This window comes from Lutra lutra, chromosome 7, assembly GCF_902655055.1.
Source record: "Lutra lutra chromosome 7, mLutLut1.2, whole genome shotgun sequence".
In the NCBI taxonomy this organism is placed as follows: domain Eukaryota; kingdom Metazoa; phylum Chordata; class Mammalia; order Carnivora; family Mustelidae; genus Lutra; species Lutra lutra.
Window position 1 is genome coordinate 135,349,522 of NC_062284.1, and position 17,439 is coordinate 135,366,960.

Here is a 17,439-nt window from a genome sequence, read left to right on the forward strand (position 1 = left end):
AAAGCAACAGAACACACATTCTTCTCTAGTGCACATGGAACATTCTCCAGAATAGATCACATTCTGGGTCACAAATCAGGTCTCAATTGGTACCAAAAGACTGGGATCATTCCCTGCGTATTTTCAGACCACAGTGCTCTGAAGTTAGGACTCAATCACAAGAGGAAAGTTGGAAAGAACTCTAACACATAGAGGCTAAAGAGCAACCTACTAAAGAATGAATGGGTCAACCAGGAAATTAAAGAAGAATTGAAAAAATTCATGGAAACAAACGATAATGAAAACACAACTGTTCAAAATCTGTGGACACAGCAAAGGCAGTCCTGAGAGGGAAGTATATAGCGATACAAGCCTTTCTCAAGAAACAAGAAAGGTCTCAAATACACAACCTAACCCTACACCTAAAGGAGCTGGAGAAAGAACAGCAAAGAAAGCCTAAACCCAGCAGGAGAAGAGAAATAATAAAGATCAGAGCAGAAATAAATGAAGCAGAAACAAACAAACAACAACAACAACAACAACAAAGTAGAAAAAAAATCAATGAAAATAGTAGCTGGTTTGTTGAAAGAATTAATAAGATTGATAAACCACTAGCCAGACTTATCAAAAAGAAAAGAGAAAGGACCCAAATAAATACAATCATGAATGAAAGAGGAGAGATCACAACCAACACTGAAGAAATACAAACAATTGTAAGAACATATTATAAGCAACTATATGCCAGCAAATTTGACAATCTGGAAGAAATGGATGCATTCCTAGAGACATATAAACTATCAAAACTAAGCCAGGAAGAAAGAGCAAACCTGAACAGACCCATAACCAGTAAGAAGATTGAAGCAGTCCTCAAAAATCTCCCAAAAAACAAGAGCCCTGGGCCAGATGGCTTCTCAGGGGAATTCTACAAAACATTTAAAGAAGAATTAATACCTATTCTTCTGAAACTGTTCCAAAAAATAGAAATGGAAGGAAAACTTCCAAACTCATTTTATGAGGCCAGCATTACCTTGATCCCAAAACCAGACAAAGACCCCATCAAAAAAGAGAATTACAGACCAATATCCTTGATGAACACAGATGTGAAAATTCTCACCAAAATACTGGCCAATAGGATTCAACAGTACATTAAAAGGAAAAGTCACTGCAACCAAGTGGGATTTATTCCAGGACTTTAAGGTTGGTTCAACATCTGCAAATCAATCAAAGCGATACAATCCATGAATAAAAGAACAAGAACCATATGACACTCTCAGTAGATGCTGAGAAAGCATTTGACAAAGTACAGCATCCTTTATTGACCAAAACTCTTCAAAGTGTAGGGATAGAAGATACATACCTCAATATCATCAAAGTCATATATGAAAAAACCACAGCGAATATCATTCTCAATGAAGAAAAACTGAGAGCTTTTCCACTAAGGTCAGGAACACGGCAGGGATGTCCATTATCACCACTGCTATTCAACATAGTACTAGAAGTCCTAGCCTCAGCAATCAGACAACAAAAAGAAATTAAAGGCATCCAAATCAGCAAAGAAGAAGTCAAACTATCACTCTTTGCAGATGATATGATACTTTATGTGGAAAACCCAAAAGACTCCACTCCAAAACTGCTAGAACTCGTACAGGAATTCAGTAAAGTGTCAGGATATAAAATCAATGCACAGAAATCAGTTGCATTTCTATACACCAACAGCAAGACAGAAGAAAGAGAAATGAAGGAGTCGATCCCATTTACAATTGCACCCAAAACCATAAGATACCTAGGAATAAACCTAACCAAAGAGGCAAAGAATCTGTACGCAGATAACTATAAAGTACTCATGAAAGAAATTAAGGAAGACACAAAAAAATGGAAAAATGTTCCATGCTCATGGGCTGGAAGAACAAATATTATGAAAATGTCCAGGCTACCTAAAGCAATCTACACATTTAATGCAATCCCTATCAAAATACCATCAATTTTTTTCAAAGAAATGGAACAAATAATCGTAAAAATTAAATGGAACCAGAAAAGACCCTGAATGGCGAGAGGAATGTTGAAAAAGAAAGCCAAAGTTGGTGGCATCACAATTCCAGACTTCAAGCTCTATTACAAAGCTATCATCAAGACAGTATCGTACTGGCACAAACAAAGACACATAGATCAGTGGAACAGAATAGAGAGCCCAGAAATAGACCCTCAACTCTATGGTCAACTAATCTTCAAAAAAGCAGGAAAGAATGTCCTATGGAAATGCTTCAACAAATGCTATTGGGAAAATTACACAGCCACATGCAGAAAAAATGAAACTGGACCATTTCCTTACACCACACACAAAAATAGACTCAAAATGGATGAAAGACCTCAATGTGAGACAGGAATCCATCAAAATCCTTGAGGAGAACACAGCCAGTAACCTCTTCGACCTCAACTGCAGCAACTTCTTCCTAGAAACATCACCAAAGGCAAGGGAAGCAAGGGCAAAAATGGAACTATTGGGACTTCATCAAGATCAAAAGCTTTTGCACAGCAAAGGAAACAGTCAATAAAACCAAAAGACAACTGACAGAATGGGAGAAGATATTTGCAAATGACATATCAGATAAAGGGCTAGTATCCAAAATCTATAAAGAACTTATCAAACACAACACCAAAAGAACAAACAATCCAATCAAGAAATGGGCAGAGAACATGAACAGACATTTCTACAAAGAAAACATCCACATGACCAACAGACACGTGAAAAAGTGCTCTACATCACTCGGCATCAGAGAAATACAAATCAAAACCACAGTGAGATATCACCTTACACCAGTCAGAATGGCTAAAATTCACAAGTCAGGAAACAACAGATGCTGGTGAGGATCTGGAGAAAGGGGAACCCTCCTACACTGTTGGTGGGAATGCAAGCTGGTGCAGCCACTCTGGAAAGCAGCATGGAGGTGACTCAAAAAGTTGAAAATAGAGCTATCCTATGACCCAGCAATCACACTATTGAGTATTTAACCTAAGGATACAAATGGAGTGATCCGAAGGGGCACGTGCACCTGAATGTTTATAGCAGCGATGTCCACAATAGCCAAACTATGGTAAGAAACTAGGTGTCCATCAACAGATGAATGGATAAAGATGTGGCATACACACACACACACACACACACACACACACACACAGACAATGAAATATTATGCAGCCATCAAAAGAAATGAAATCTTACGATTTGTAATGACATGGATAGACCTAGAGGGTATTACGCTGAGTGAAATAAGTCAATCAGAGAAAGACGATTATTGAACAATCTCTCTGTTATGAGGAATTTGAGAGGCAGGGCGGGGGGGTTAGGGCATAGGTAAGGAATACATGAAACAAGATGGGATTGGGAGGGAGATAAACTGTAAGAGACTCTTAATCTCACAAAACAAACTGAGAGTTGCCGGAGGCAGGGGCATATGGAGAGGATGGTTGGGTTATGGACTTTGGGGAGGGTATGTACTATGGTGAGTGCTGTGAAGTGTGTAAGCCTGACAATTCACAGACCTGAACCCCTGGGGCAAATAATACATTATATGTTAATAAAACAAACTTTTTTTTTAATTAAAATTGAAAACAAAAAAACTAACACTGTAACTCCTTAACTAGCACAGGAAGTTCTCTAATGAAAAAAGGTTAATCATGCTGTAGTTTTTGTTTGTTGTTTGCTTTTGAGTTTTCAGCAATTATACGAAGTCACAGGAGGGATAAAGTCAGCTATTTGCACACCCCAAATGGTAATTTTTCATGGGGAAAAAAAAAAAAAAGGCCTATTAAAAAAAAAAAAAGACCAAACCAATAGGAATAGAGCACAGATCAGTAGTTGCTAGGGGATGGGGGTGGAGGGAAGGTAACTATGAAGGGCTAGCATGAGAGGGCTAGGGGAAGGTTAGGAAACTGTTTGGCATCCTGACTGTGATAGAAGTTATAGGACTCTATATGGGTGTTAACTTTTACAGAACTGTACACAGGTATGATAGTTTAAAATTGTTTGCTACTTTTAAGAGGGTTCTCCTTTTACTTTCAGGTGGTATCACTATCATGGATATAAACAAAATGTGGCAGGTTTGAAAAAAGTATAATAGGATCACACAATAACATTCTCATATTGATTGACACATGACTCATTCTGATCACCTTCAAATATTGAAAAACATATAACAGAAATAGTAACCATAAGATAGCTGGAATAGCCATACTATTATTAAACAAAGTGTACTTTAAGACAAAAAATATATTAGGGGGGATAGTTTAAAACAATAAAAGGGTTGATTAATCAGGGAAATACAATAATTATAAAAGTTTGTGTAATCTAACAACAGAGCCCCCCAAAAAATGAAATGAAAATGAGCAGAACTGATAGGAGAAAGACAATTCAACAGTTAACCGGAGACCTCAACAGTCCACTCAAAATGACTGCAAGTAGACAAAAAAATCAGCAAGGATTGGGACATCTAAATAACTCTAATAACCATACTGACCTAACTGATTTCTATAATGCACTCTGTCTGACAACAGATTACACATTCTTTCCAAGGCTCAAGAAGAGACCATTTGTTATGCCATGAAATACATTTAAGTACTGAAATAATACAAAATATGGGACTCCAAAGAATTAAAGCAACAACTGAAAGAAGTGTAGGAAATCTCCAAGTACTCGGAAATTAAACAATAATTTCTAAACAACGATGGGTAAAAAAAAAAAAAAAAAAACTGTAAGCAAAATTAAGACATGTTCTGAACTGAATGAAAACAAAACAAACAAACAAAAGCCCAACATGTTAAAATTTATAGGATGTAGCTAAAACTGGTTCTTAGAACTTTACAGCTGTTAGGAAACAAGAAAGATCTCAATTTATTTCCACTTTAAGAAACTAGATATAGAGTAAACCAAATCCAAACCAAGCAAATGGAAGAGAATTAAAGTTTAGAGCAAAAATCAATGAAACCGAAAACAGAAAAACAATAGAGAAAAAACAATGAAGCCAACTGTGGTTCTTTTAATTTACAAAGGTCAATGAAGTTGACAAAACTTTTAAACTGACCAAGAAATAAAGTAAAAGACACCAGTTACCAAAACTGGGAATGCAAGAGGAGTCATCACTATTGACCCTACAGAATAATTATGAAAAAGTATATAGCACCCAATTAGACAATTTAGATGAAATGGACAAATTCCTAGAAAGAAATAAATTAGCAAAACTGATTCATGAAGGAACAGGAAATCTGAATAGACTTATAATAAGAAATTAAACTGGCAAATTAAAATCTTGTCACAAAGAAAATCCCAGGCCCAGATGGCTTCACTACTGAATTCTATCATGCATTTATAAAGAATAATGCCAATTATTCATAAAGTCTTCCAGGAAATAGAAGAACAGAGAACACTTATCAACTTATTCTATGAATTCAATACTATCCTGATACTAAAGCAATGCAAAGACATTACAAAAAAGGAAAACAAATCAATATCCCTCATAAATATTGTACACAAAAACTCTCAATGAATAAACCCTATCCAGCAACAATAAAGAAAGACTAGATATTGTTACCAAATAGGTTCACCCCAGGGACACAAACTAGTTTTAACATTTGAAAATCAATAATGGAACATCTGAAAATTAATTTAATGCAGTATATTAATACAGTATAGGACAAAAAGGATGATCATATCAACATACAGAAAAAATTCAACACCCATTCATGATTGAGAAAAAAAAAAAAAGCCCTCAGCAGACTAGAAATAGAAAGGGAACATCCTCAATCTGACAAAGGGTATTTGCACAAATGGTAAAAGACTGAAAGCTTTCCCCAACATCAGGAACAAGATAAGGAGGTCCATTTTTCATTCTTCTGAACGTTCAACTGGAGGTTCTGGCTAACACAGTACAGCAAAAAAGGAGGCAAGCAAAAACACTAAAGGTATACAAATTAGAAAGGAAGACCTGAAACGGATAGTTTCCACAGCTTCAATTTTCTAGATTGCTAATACTCCCACCTCACACACACCGCCCAACGAGACAACTCATATTTAAAAATGAGAGCCAATGTGCCATTTGTGTGCTAAATATTAAACCATGTCTTGTCAACATTATCAGCGATCAGGAGTACCAAAGTTCTTCAGTGAAATTAACAAACGCAAACAACACACTGAATACATCAACTTAAAGATCAACAAAGGACTATATGTGCTGAACCAAACTTATTCATCTTAAACTGACATATTTTCCAAGTGTAGACAGATTTTATCTTAATCCATTTGAATAAAATTCTATGGGCTTTATAACATCAGCTTCACTTCTGACATAACAGGCATGACTCTTGTTCCACTGTTTGTAACACAGGAAGCAATAATTCCGGTTTCCAATATGAATTCAAGTCATATATTTTGATGAGGGTTACTTTCACAGTGACACTTATAACAAAATGCTCCCCTTCATCTGTCAATGCGATGTCCTTGGAGAGAAATAATGGTGGTCTCCTCCGTCATACTGGTCAATCAATTTAATTACTTCACTAGTCTCTAGTCCCATGCACAAAAAAATGCCAACTGTATTGTTCACAACACAACACCAAAACAGTATCTGACACGTCTGCATGTGGCCGTTCACGGACTGTTTTTGAAGGGAGGACTGGAGGGGCAGCCATCTCCGGTGAGCTTCTCTGAAGAGAACTGAGCTGGAAACTGGGGACTAGTACAGAAGGAAAACAGATCCCAGACCCTGTCTTCCAGAGCAACAAAAAGGGAGATTACTGCCTGAAAATGCCATTCACTTCCCTCAAGGAGAAAAGGAAGAAATTCATCCCAAATTTTACAACTGAAGTCACTTACAGACCCATTTACAGCGCAGATAACCACCTCGGTGATTTCCCCACAATTCCTGACCACGAGAGCAAAGACAGAATTGGTGCCTCAAATGCTTCTTTCACACTTGAACTTTCACATCATTAAAGAGTGAATGCACAAGTCTGGTCCTGTCACCCAGTCTACAAGTCTCAACCTGAGAACGAAAATCATTTATACTCGGAGTTTACATAAACATGATCTGTATCCGAGAATAAAACTGCTCTCGGCCCACTGGATGTTCACACTACTGAACGGTTTTATCTGCCAAGCTGTTTCAAAGTCAAAGATCTCTGTTAAAAAAAAAAAAAAAAAAAAAAGGAACCTTGATTACATACTGACAATGCAGCCTCAAATCCCACCTCTTGTTTCTTCCTCTTTTTTTCTTAATAAAGCATCAAGCTGATCTGTTAATATAGTTGGAAAAAACATGGTTATACTGAAACTTAAAACTTCTGAACTAATAAAACCGCTACCACATTCCAATATGCTGGCATGTCTGACCTCCCCCTAACTCCAAGCAACCCACACTGGCTCCTTCCTGCCAAATCCTTCTTGTAGCTATCCCATTAGGCAGCTAGCACAAAAATTAAGCTAATAGACCTTCTTTGCACTTCAGCCCTGGTACCTGCCAATATTTCCCCAAGTATGCAGACAGAGACCTTGTTGTCAAGGACGAGAGTCCATGCCGACCTGACTGCCGTGGCCCCTCACCATTAGATGGGTCTACATATTGTCAGACCACCAGGCAGGCAGCAGAGGAGAAGACGCTGACGGACTCAGATGAGCTGGAAACAGAAGCACATTCTTCTCGGGCCATCAGGTGGTCAGTTCAGAAATCTTTACTAAGCACTTTCTCTGTGTCAGACTCTGCTCAAAGTTATGGGCACACAGCAGGGAAAAAGACCAAACCAACCACAGGACCTCAAGGAACCTATGCTCTATTGGGAGAACTAAAGATCATCCATAATGCAAAAACTAAAAATTCCAGCTCTAATTGGGGAAAGAAAAAAAAAAAATGCCCTCAACCCTTTATGTCCCAGAGACAGACTGCAACCTGACTTTCCCGGCTCTACTCTCGCTACCTTCGAATACCTTCTACACACTGCAACCCTTTAGAGAGACACAGTACACCCTTGCCTAAAGCCATTCAGTGGCTTTTCATTACACTAGGCATAAAATTAAAAATGCTTGATGTGGTCTAAAAGCCCCTACATGATAACCCAGCAAGTCTTTCCAACTTGAAGGCGTGACCCATCTCCCCAGTTAGTATAGTCCGACCACACTAACTTTAAGCTTGTGAAATGCACTCAGCTTTCTTGTCAGGAGTGAGGGTTCGTCTGGACATTTTCCTACTTTCCAAGTCCCAGTTTGGACACTCCCACTCATCTTTGTCAGGAGTTCTTCCTCCCTCCATTCCCCTTTCTGCTTCCCCACCTTTAACCTATACACACCCTGAACTAAATCATAGGATCAAGTACATCCTCATATTTCCAAATAATTGGCTTTTGTGTACAATTTGCTAAAAATGCAGCCTGCACACCCCATCTCCTGCTTTTTCTGTGTGTGTGTGTGTGTGTGTGTGTGTGTGTGTGTTTAACAAGCCATCAGGTTGCTTCTTGATACTATTGGAAGACCAAGTTCCATTGTTTCCAGAGCACTTCTTAAAGCTTCTATGTACTGAACTGTGTGACCACATTCTTGTTCACGTCTCTTCCACTAAGCCATAAACTCGCTAAAGACAAGCACAGTGTCAAGTGTGAAAATACAATGTCCCCAAGATGATGCCTGGCACACAGAAGGGACTCAAGGGAAAACCATGAATGAATGACGATCACTAGCAATGGGACAACCATAATCAAAACTCCAGAGAACCGTGCCTTGAGATAGCTCTGCTTCTAAGAGCTACACTTAATTTTGCTTGAATTTTCTGTTACAATAAAGGGTTTGCTGGGAAAACAAACTCCAGACTGATTTAAGAGACTGCTGACAATCTACTTGTAGTTGACACTTCCTTTCCAGTCAGTTAGAGATGTACCTAATATATGGATTTGGGGTTTTTTTGGTTTTTAAATGTGGATACCCTATTTAAGAGAATGACTCTGAGGACCAAAAGGGTGTTAATTACTTAAGCACTGAGAAAGCTACAGAGCAGTATAAAAATTAAGACATTATAAAGAGTATTTTTAAGTTAAAGGAACAAACTTTCCAGTATCAGGAACAGAAATCTTCATTCCCATTAAAATACTAACTTCAAAAACGTTTTTTATGACACAGCTGCTTAATACCTAAGGCTGCCTCTTTGAAGGAAATTCTACTTTATATAGTTTCAGCTTTTATATTATGATGGAAAATGACTATTGCAAGTACTTTGCCTTTATCCAAAGAGGTGTACAACAAAGAAAAAACTGTGTATACACATTCACAAATGTTTCAAACCATGTCAGTGTATGACATTTCTATCCTAGGAGTATGGCAGGGTAATCATGGGAGATTTCCAAACATTACCCGTGCAATGCACAGTAGACCTCTCTCAGAAACTCATCAACTATTATAACGTGAACCACAAACACACACACCCACACAGTATATACCATATACTCTGACCTCTTTAAAAAAAAAAAAAAAAAAGCAAGCAAAAATCCATATTGCCTCTTTAAAAACATTCCTTTTTCTTTTTTTTTTAATTAACACATAATGTATTATTTGCCCCAGGGACACAGGTCTGTGAATCATCAGGCTTACACATTTCACAACATTCACCATAGCACTTACGCTCCCCAATGTCCATAATCCAGCCACCCTCTCCCTACCCCCCCAAGCCCCAAGCAACCCTCAGTTTGTTTCCTGGGATTAAGAGTCTCTTATGGCTTGTATCCCTCCCCGGTCCCATCTTGTTTCATTTTTTTCCCTCCCTGCCTCCCATGACCTCCTGCCCTGCTTCTCAAATTCCTCATATCAGAGAGATCATATGGTCATCGGAAAGACATTCCCTTTACTGTAAAAAAATTATGTTACAAAAGAGGATCACAATATGTAACTTCGTGTTGCTAAATGTACCAAAGAGACTGAATGTCAAACACTAACTCTGTTTAAAAGTGTAAGAGCCTCCACGAAGCTTATATAAAAGTTGTTAGTAAGTTGATAACCATTAAGACTATAAGAAAAGTGGTGTCCAGAAATGAAGACAGATTTTACTGGGTAAAAAGAAGTATCTGTTTTACCTTTTTAAATAATGAAGGAAAAAAAATCTGTCCTTGAGGGTTACTTTTTTAATGAAGTCTAAATAATTCAAGTATCTGGAACTCTAAGCTTACCATTTCGTTTCAGTCTGGGACAAAATTTTCGGCAGTAATTCATACATCCCTGCAAGCTCAATATATGCTTGCGTCTCTGAGCATACAAAGGCCAGGTATAAACTTCTTCACAACCTCAACCTTACCCCATTGACTTTTCTGCTGAACACCTTACGTAAAGCCGAGACTTGGGTGTGCTAAATGAGACATGAGAAAATTACTCCATATTTTGATGACTGATTATTCACTTACATGTGATGAATGTTAACTTACATCATTTGATAAACTTTGAGCTCCAAACAAAAGAACCTATCATATTAATACCTTAAAATTCATCTGCTAGATCTCCTATGTTCTCCAGCCTGGCCTAGCCAATAAAACGTCCAATAAAATGTAACAGAAGGCAGATTCCATTCCATGATGCAAAACCTCTCATCTTGCCACAAATTCACTGGAAGGAAAGGAGGCATGGCATGAAGATAGGGGTCCCACGTTACAAGGATACTGGATTCAGCAAGCCTAACTGTGTACCACCTCTCAGAGTCGAAAACAGAGCTGTGGGAATTACAAGAAATACCTTATCAGATCCTCAAGCCCCAAATGGACCAGAGGTCAGCTTTCTGAAGGCAGTGCCTATTTTTAAACTAAGTTGGGTTCTAAATTTGACCTGCATTTAAATGATCATCTGCTGAGGAATGTCCAGCTGGACTCATACACAGTTCAAGTTGCTCGAGGGAGGTCCGAACAAAGTGCATTTTATACGCAACAGACAAAGCCTTCTCTTAGCAACTGGCGCCATCCACAAAGGAAGAGCGGCAGCTGTGAAGAGAGAGCCATCCTGCAGCTGAGGGTCCCTGCAGTTTACTTCTTCACATAACTAATAAAAGCAGGCCATTCTTCATGTTTAGAGAGTTGGGGAAAACCAATTTCCGATTGCTCAGCACAACAGAATGAAGTATTAGAGCATATTTTCAATGGCGTGCAGAGTACATGAATATCATCCCAAAGAAGAAGCCAACAAAAACCTATTTTTAAGGTTCCTCACAGAACATTTCTTTTTAGAAAGTACAAGTTCACAGGGCCATCATGACCAAAATAGAATCACGGACAATGAAGACAGTTTTCTGTTGCATTTATGTTCACAAACTGGAAGAGAAAAGAAAGCTGTCAATATCCTCTCATAATAATTGTTAAATCATTACAGCATCAAATGATGATAATTTTGGAGGTTGTTATCCTCAATTCTGAGGAAGTCTCAAAGTACTTAGAACTTCCACTATTTGTTTTAAGAGCTCTATTTCAAGATATCACAGAAGTGTAAGACTGGCACTAGCACATTCTGTCACTTAGGAAACTACGCCCTATCAACCTTAGTATCCGCATGAGGAAAAGTGCCCCCAGGACAGAAGTGAAAACAGAAGACATAAAAATCTCTGTAACATCAGTAACAGACTGCGAACTGTCCACGAATGTAATAATGTCTATAAATACAAAACTACATAAATTATCTATTTCTGTAAATGAAACTAACCGTAACTTAGTAAAATCCATAAAGAAATTATTACAAATCAAGAATAAAGGTAAAATACCAGACATGGCCATTATGTCACACACAAAATCTGTCTCTTCCAGCGAGCCTACAATTCCGGCCCGGGGGCCCCCACGCCCAAAGATAAACCAACTCCGCAATTCAGAGGGCAGGGCTAATCCAAATATTTCATTTTCTAGATATCTGAAAAGCCAATCTGATTTTAAGATTCAAAAACCGTAGACCATGAAAACTAAATGCTTAGTGTCTACACCAAAGGCCCTGATTGGGTCAGGCCTGGCTCATTTATTCACCCAAAGAACATTTCTTGAGGCACCACGTAGCTGACAGGGGCTTGTTACGACCCAATACCCACCCTCCTCTTGTTCCTAACAGAGCCCACACTGATCAGAGAAGCTGGGCATCTACCTAAAGACCACCTTCAGAGCCCACTCCGCAGCCAGGTGAGTGCCCATGACTCACTTCTGGCCAATGAGAAACAGTCGCAGGTGTTTGGAGAAAATTAAGCAAAGAAAGGTTGCTTAGAGGGAGCTGACTCTGTTCAGAATTCTGCCCTTTTTTCTCTCTTCTTCCACCTCCTAGAGTGTGAATGTGATGCGCCCAGAAGCTATCTCCTAGCAAGCAATCACCTTAAGGATGACTGCCAGGAACTTGAAGACAAGATCTAAGCAGCATGATTTTCAGTGTTTGTCACATGCGGCAGGAGTGGTCAAAGATCCGAGCCCTGTAGAGGCGATCTAGTCTCCTCTGGTGCTGCTTTTGCCTCATTATGCCAGCAACAGCCTGGTGTCTCATGCGTGTGAACATAAACAGGCTTATAAAGTCTCGGAAAGAACAGGGCTTAAGGAACAGTAGATTACTTACCTGCCACAGGAGAACTTAATGTTCTTAAGAAAAAAGGAAAAAACATAAGACTCACACGTCCCTCCTCTGTTCATACCTTCAGTCTTTCACTTAAGCACTTATACACTAAAGACGGTGTGTGTGTGTGTGTGTGTCCCCACTATCCTAAAAGAACTTAAAGGCAAGGACCACCCTTAATCACTTCTGCAGCTGTAGAGCCCAGCACAGGGCAGGTACTCAGTAAGCGAAGCCAATGATCCAGATCCGCTAAACTCAAGAGGCCTCCAATGACAGAGAATTCTAGGTTTCAGAAGGATGCCATAGTGTCTACAAGAGGGCCAGCTCATTCACGGAGACAAAAGATCAGTAGGGAAGCTGGCTGCCTGCTCAGCTCCGGTGCACCCCCCGCCAGATGCCGGGACCCCCCTCCCGAACGTCTCTGCGTCTGAGTGCGATGAAAGCAGACGCTGGAGAGCTCCAGTCTTCCTCTCCCCGGTGCCTCACTCACACTCGCTCACTCACGACCTTCACTGAGCACCCACTACCCACCACACTCTGCACAGGGTGCCAGGAATAACTCAAGCGAACAGAATATGGAAACTCTCCTGAAGGAACCTATGATCCAGAAAAGCAAGAGGAAAGTGCAGAAGCGATTATAAGACAGTGTGAAAAAGGGATCTACCCTATGTGTGCTTCCTGAGGCAGGCAGGGAGCATCGGAGCGCCCTACAGACCACCTCACGGGCTCCACACCATCACTGTTGGAGTTCCCCACTGTGACACGGGCAGCAGGGACCCAGAGGACACTCAGCAGGAGCACCGAAGCAACCGCACCCAGTCAGGAGGTCATGGGACGCAGAGGGTAGGGGGCAGCTAGGAGGAAAAGCTAAGTAGTCAAGTATAGCCTGGAGGATAAAGAGAATTTTCCCAGGTTGAAAAGTATAAGCAGAACTTTTCATGCAGAGACCACAGGACCTCAGAGGAGCATGTCTGACTCTGGAACATGACGACAGACACCTGAAGCAGTTTTCGCCACCCGATGGACAGAGCTGTTTCCCATTACATGTAAAGGAGGGGCTCGGTGAGAAAGACCTCATGATTTTTCGCAGCGATTTCTAAAACATATGCCTTTAGGAGAAGCATGAAAGAGTGTTTTATTCTTTTTTTTTTTTCCTTCTTGAAGATTTTTTATTTTATTTATTTGACAGATCACAAGGAGGCAGAGAGGGAGGGGAAAGCAGGCTCCCTGATCAGAGAGCCCGATGCAGGGCTCGATCCCAGAACCCTGAGATCATGACCTGAGCCGAAGGCAGAGGCCTCAACCCACTGAGCCACCCAGGCGCCCCGGATCTTGTTCCTTCTTATCTGTATCAAAACTCATACTGAGCCATGAGTTCTGGGTTGCAAAAGAGGATTTATTTTTTGCACTTGGTCTAAGTCTTTGTTCACAAACTAAACAAAAACAGCAAAAGTGCGAAGAGTGTTTTATTTTGAAGCATGTAATAATATCAATCCTACTCTATTTTTAAGCCCAGATTATTAATATTTATAATATTAAGAGATTATTTATTCAAGAGAAATAAAAGAACATTTTACAAAAAGCACAGTCATAGACTGGGGGAAAAAAAGTTCCTAAAACTGAAATATTTCCTTAAAATATCCTTACATAATACGGCTGCCTTTAAACTCTGAAAAGATAGTTAAGCAGATTCATGACTTAAAAAATAAACTTCATACTTGGTGGCAGAGTCAACCCTTTTAAACCTAATGTCCACTGCCCTCCCATTGCTCTTTAGTCACAGAAATCTGACTTTATTTAGGCTGGCAACATGCCCACTTAAACACCACAGTTGAGCCTCCCTTGAAGACAGTGGTCGCCAAAAAGTTTCAAGAAGTCAGTGGGTGGAGATTCCAGGAAGTTCCTTTTGCCACTTTTCTTTTCTCCTCCTCCTGCAGACAGCTTGGCTCGAGCTCCAATAGTGTCCCATGATTTCGTGGATGATGGCCTTATGCTGCTTAGGATGTTAAAAGCCAGAGCAGCCTAAGTCCCTCCCTGATGATTTGTGGAACAACCACTCCTAAGAGGTTTCCCTACAGACATTTCACATGAGAGATCAACCATGCTGAATCAGATCCATGTTCCTACTAGTCGAACACAACTTTCACTGCAGACGCTAGAAAATACTTAAAGCATACATGGCAAGATTTGGCAAAAAAGCAGTTTCAAAAAGTTTTGTAGGGGGAATACTGTTATGCTGAAAAAATAAAAATTAATTAAAGAAAAAAAAAAAGTTTTGTAGGGGGCACCTGGGTGGCTCAGTGGGTTAAAGCCTCTGCCTTCGGCTCAGGTCATGATCCCAGCGTCCTGGCATCGAGCCCCACATCGGTCTCTCTCTCTGCCTGCCTCTCTGCCTACTTGTGATCTCTGTCAAATAAATAAATAAAATCTTTTAAAAAAAAGTTTTGTAGTATTAAAACATATTTTATGATTCACTGTTTGTCACACATCCATGTCATTACTAAATAGCCTTTTAAATCGGAATACATCTTTTCCAATATTTTCCTTTGGGCACAGAAGACATTTCATTCTTGAAACATCTGATCCACTCTGGGAGCTGAACTGGGGAGTGAGTGGGGCCAGAAGTACAAACCCAGGAAAGCAGGCAAGGGGGACCCTGTGGAGGGGGCGTGGGGGAAATAAACGCCAGGAACACGGCACAACTCAAGCTGCTCGCGGAGAGCTTCTCGGTGCTTTACCAGCCAGGCGAATTGTTGGTAAGCGTCATTGGAAGATCTAGGATCTGAACTCACCCTGGTTGTCACTGTCACTTGAACCACATTGCGATTTCTATGCCACAGCATTTTTATCCTCCTCGATATCGTCATTTTATTTTGAAGAAGTAGAGTTGCTTTACAACAACTTGTCTGATAGAGGGGAGAGGCATTATTTTCTTACATCTTTGTAGAAATGCTACTGGACACCTTCCTCCACCTCTTACTGTCAAAATAACTAAGGTATTATGTGCAAAAGATGATGTCTAACATAAAGAGAATAATTCCACAAAGCTGGTGGGGCGGCGGTTGGGGGGCACTGCTGTCTTTGGGGAGAACCAGAAACTTACAGGGTATAGAAAAGAAAGGTCAGGAACACCTTCTTCATTTTAACTCGATGGACAGGTTTTGTTTAAAGCTAGAATCAAAACCCAAATGGAGAAACTAAACAGAAAATAATTCTACTTCTATGTTGATTTCTGTTCACCTTTTTAAAAGGATTATTCCTTTCTACTTCAAAGAGGGTCATCAAACTAACAGCAAGCCTTCTATCATTTCAGCACTGCCTGACAGCAGAGGACTTCCTGCTGGGCGTTAAATTAGTACACAAACATCAGCTTTCTTTAAGGGCAAAATGGGACAATGAAATGTACATAATGTCCAGATTCAAACCCAGATTTGAATCCTGGTTCTAATGACTACTAACTGTAGGTAAAACCTTGGGCAGACTAATTTACCTCTCTCAGGCCTCAGTTTCTACAACCATAACATGTAAACAGTGCTCACTCCCATTGTTGGGAAAATTAGTGTTAATGTATGTATTAGGCATTTTGTAGCTATTAATATGATGTTAATTACTAAAAAGGTTTTATTTATTTGGTTGTCAAAGATGAAAAATAAAAACGTTTTTTAAAAAGGCTAACTAAAAGCATCAAGTAAAATGAAAATAAAATGAGAGCTAGAATAAATTCTGAGTAACAGAGTCCTCTCAGCTCCTCCCCGAAACATTCTCGGGGCTGGGAATTTGGGAGCTGGAAGGTAACTCTATCACTAGGCATTAACACGCACTGAGCACAATATCTATAATGTGTCAGTTACCGTGTCAGGCTTGAGGGAACGGGTAGTTAAGACATGGCGCCCTGCTCTCAAGGAATTCACAGCACCCTCACATCAACAGACAAATACAATCCAGTGACAGGGAACAAAGACGGGGAGATACAGAGTGTCACAGGAGTTCAGGAGCTGGGCACACCACTCAATCTAGCGGGTGTTAGAAGAAGGCACCCCCCTGAGTAAAATCTTCCAGAACCAGAAGGTGTTAAGGGAAGCACTGAAAGGGAACAGCGCAAGCACCGGGAGGTGAGAGACTGCCCGGTGTGCCAAAAGGACCAAGTTCAAAGCCGGCCTGGCAGATAACGTGGATGCCCAGGTTCCCACCAGAGGTCTGGAAGGCCACAGAAATTACCCTGGACTTTCTCCCATAGGCTGTAAGGAGCCTTGCAAATGTTTCAAGCAGGAGGAGGACATGGTTAAACATGCTTTGCAGCACAGAAATTATGGTGGCAAAGGGGAAACTGAACAGGGTGCAGGGGCAGAATGGGACGGTCAACTAGTATCCAAGTGAGAAGAAATAAGGCTACGGTCAGAATTCACATTTTAAGCTCGATCTGTTATAAGATTTTCCTAAGGCATTACAATGAAGCTGGGTCTTCCTTGGTTTCTGTATTTATATTTTATATCTATGTAATGTCCCAAGAATACCAACGGCTCCAGAAGAACAGAATAAAGTGGTCTGGTTTTAAGTGGTCACTTAGTCTGGTGCCATGCGAATGAAAGGTGAATCTGGAGACATCTTCAGAGAGAGGACTGTGCAACTTCGCCACCAGATACCGCTGAGCCCATTTCTCACTACCAGTTCCACTCTTAGATCCCTCTACTTAGGATCCACTTTTAGGAACAGAAATAAAAACTTTATCTCAAACACTTGTCAAATGTCTATGCAATGAGGATAAACTACTAGCAACCAAGTATGTGGAGTTAGACAAAGGATACAATTTTGATAGCCCTCAAATTTTGACTTTTTAAGACTTTTTCCCACAATGATTTTAGTATGTGCTTGGCCTA

General features: G+C 40.1%; 1 protein-coding gene and 1 non-coding gene across 3 annotated transcripts in view; both read right to left on the minus strand.

The window, feature by feature from the left end:
* Positions 1-17,439, minus strand: part of LOC125104166 (uncharacterized) — a 244,096-nt gene that overhangs the window by 83,322 nt on the left and 143,335 nt on the right. The gene's annotated exons all lie outside the window — the stretch shown is intronic.
* Positions 13,894-14,019, minus strand: LOC125105915 (small nucleolar RNA SNORA40). Its single transcript, XR_007129154.1, has one exon. It is a non-coding gene; the product is annotated as a small nucleolar RNA SNORA40 (small nucleolar RNA).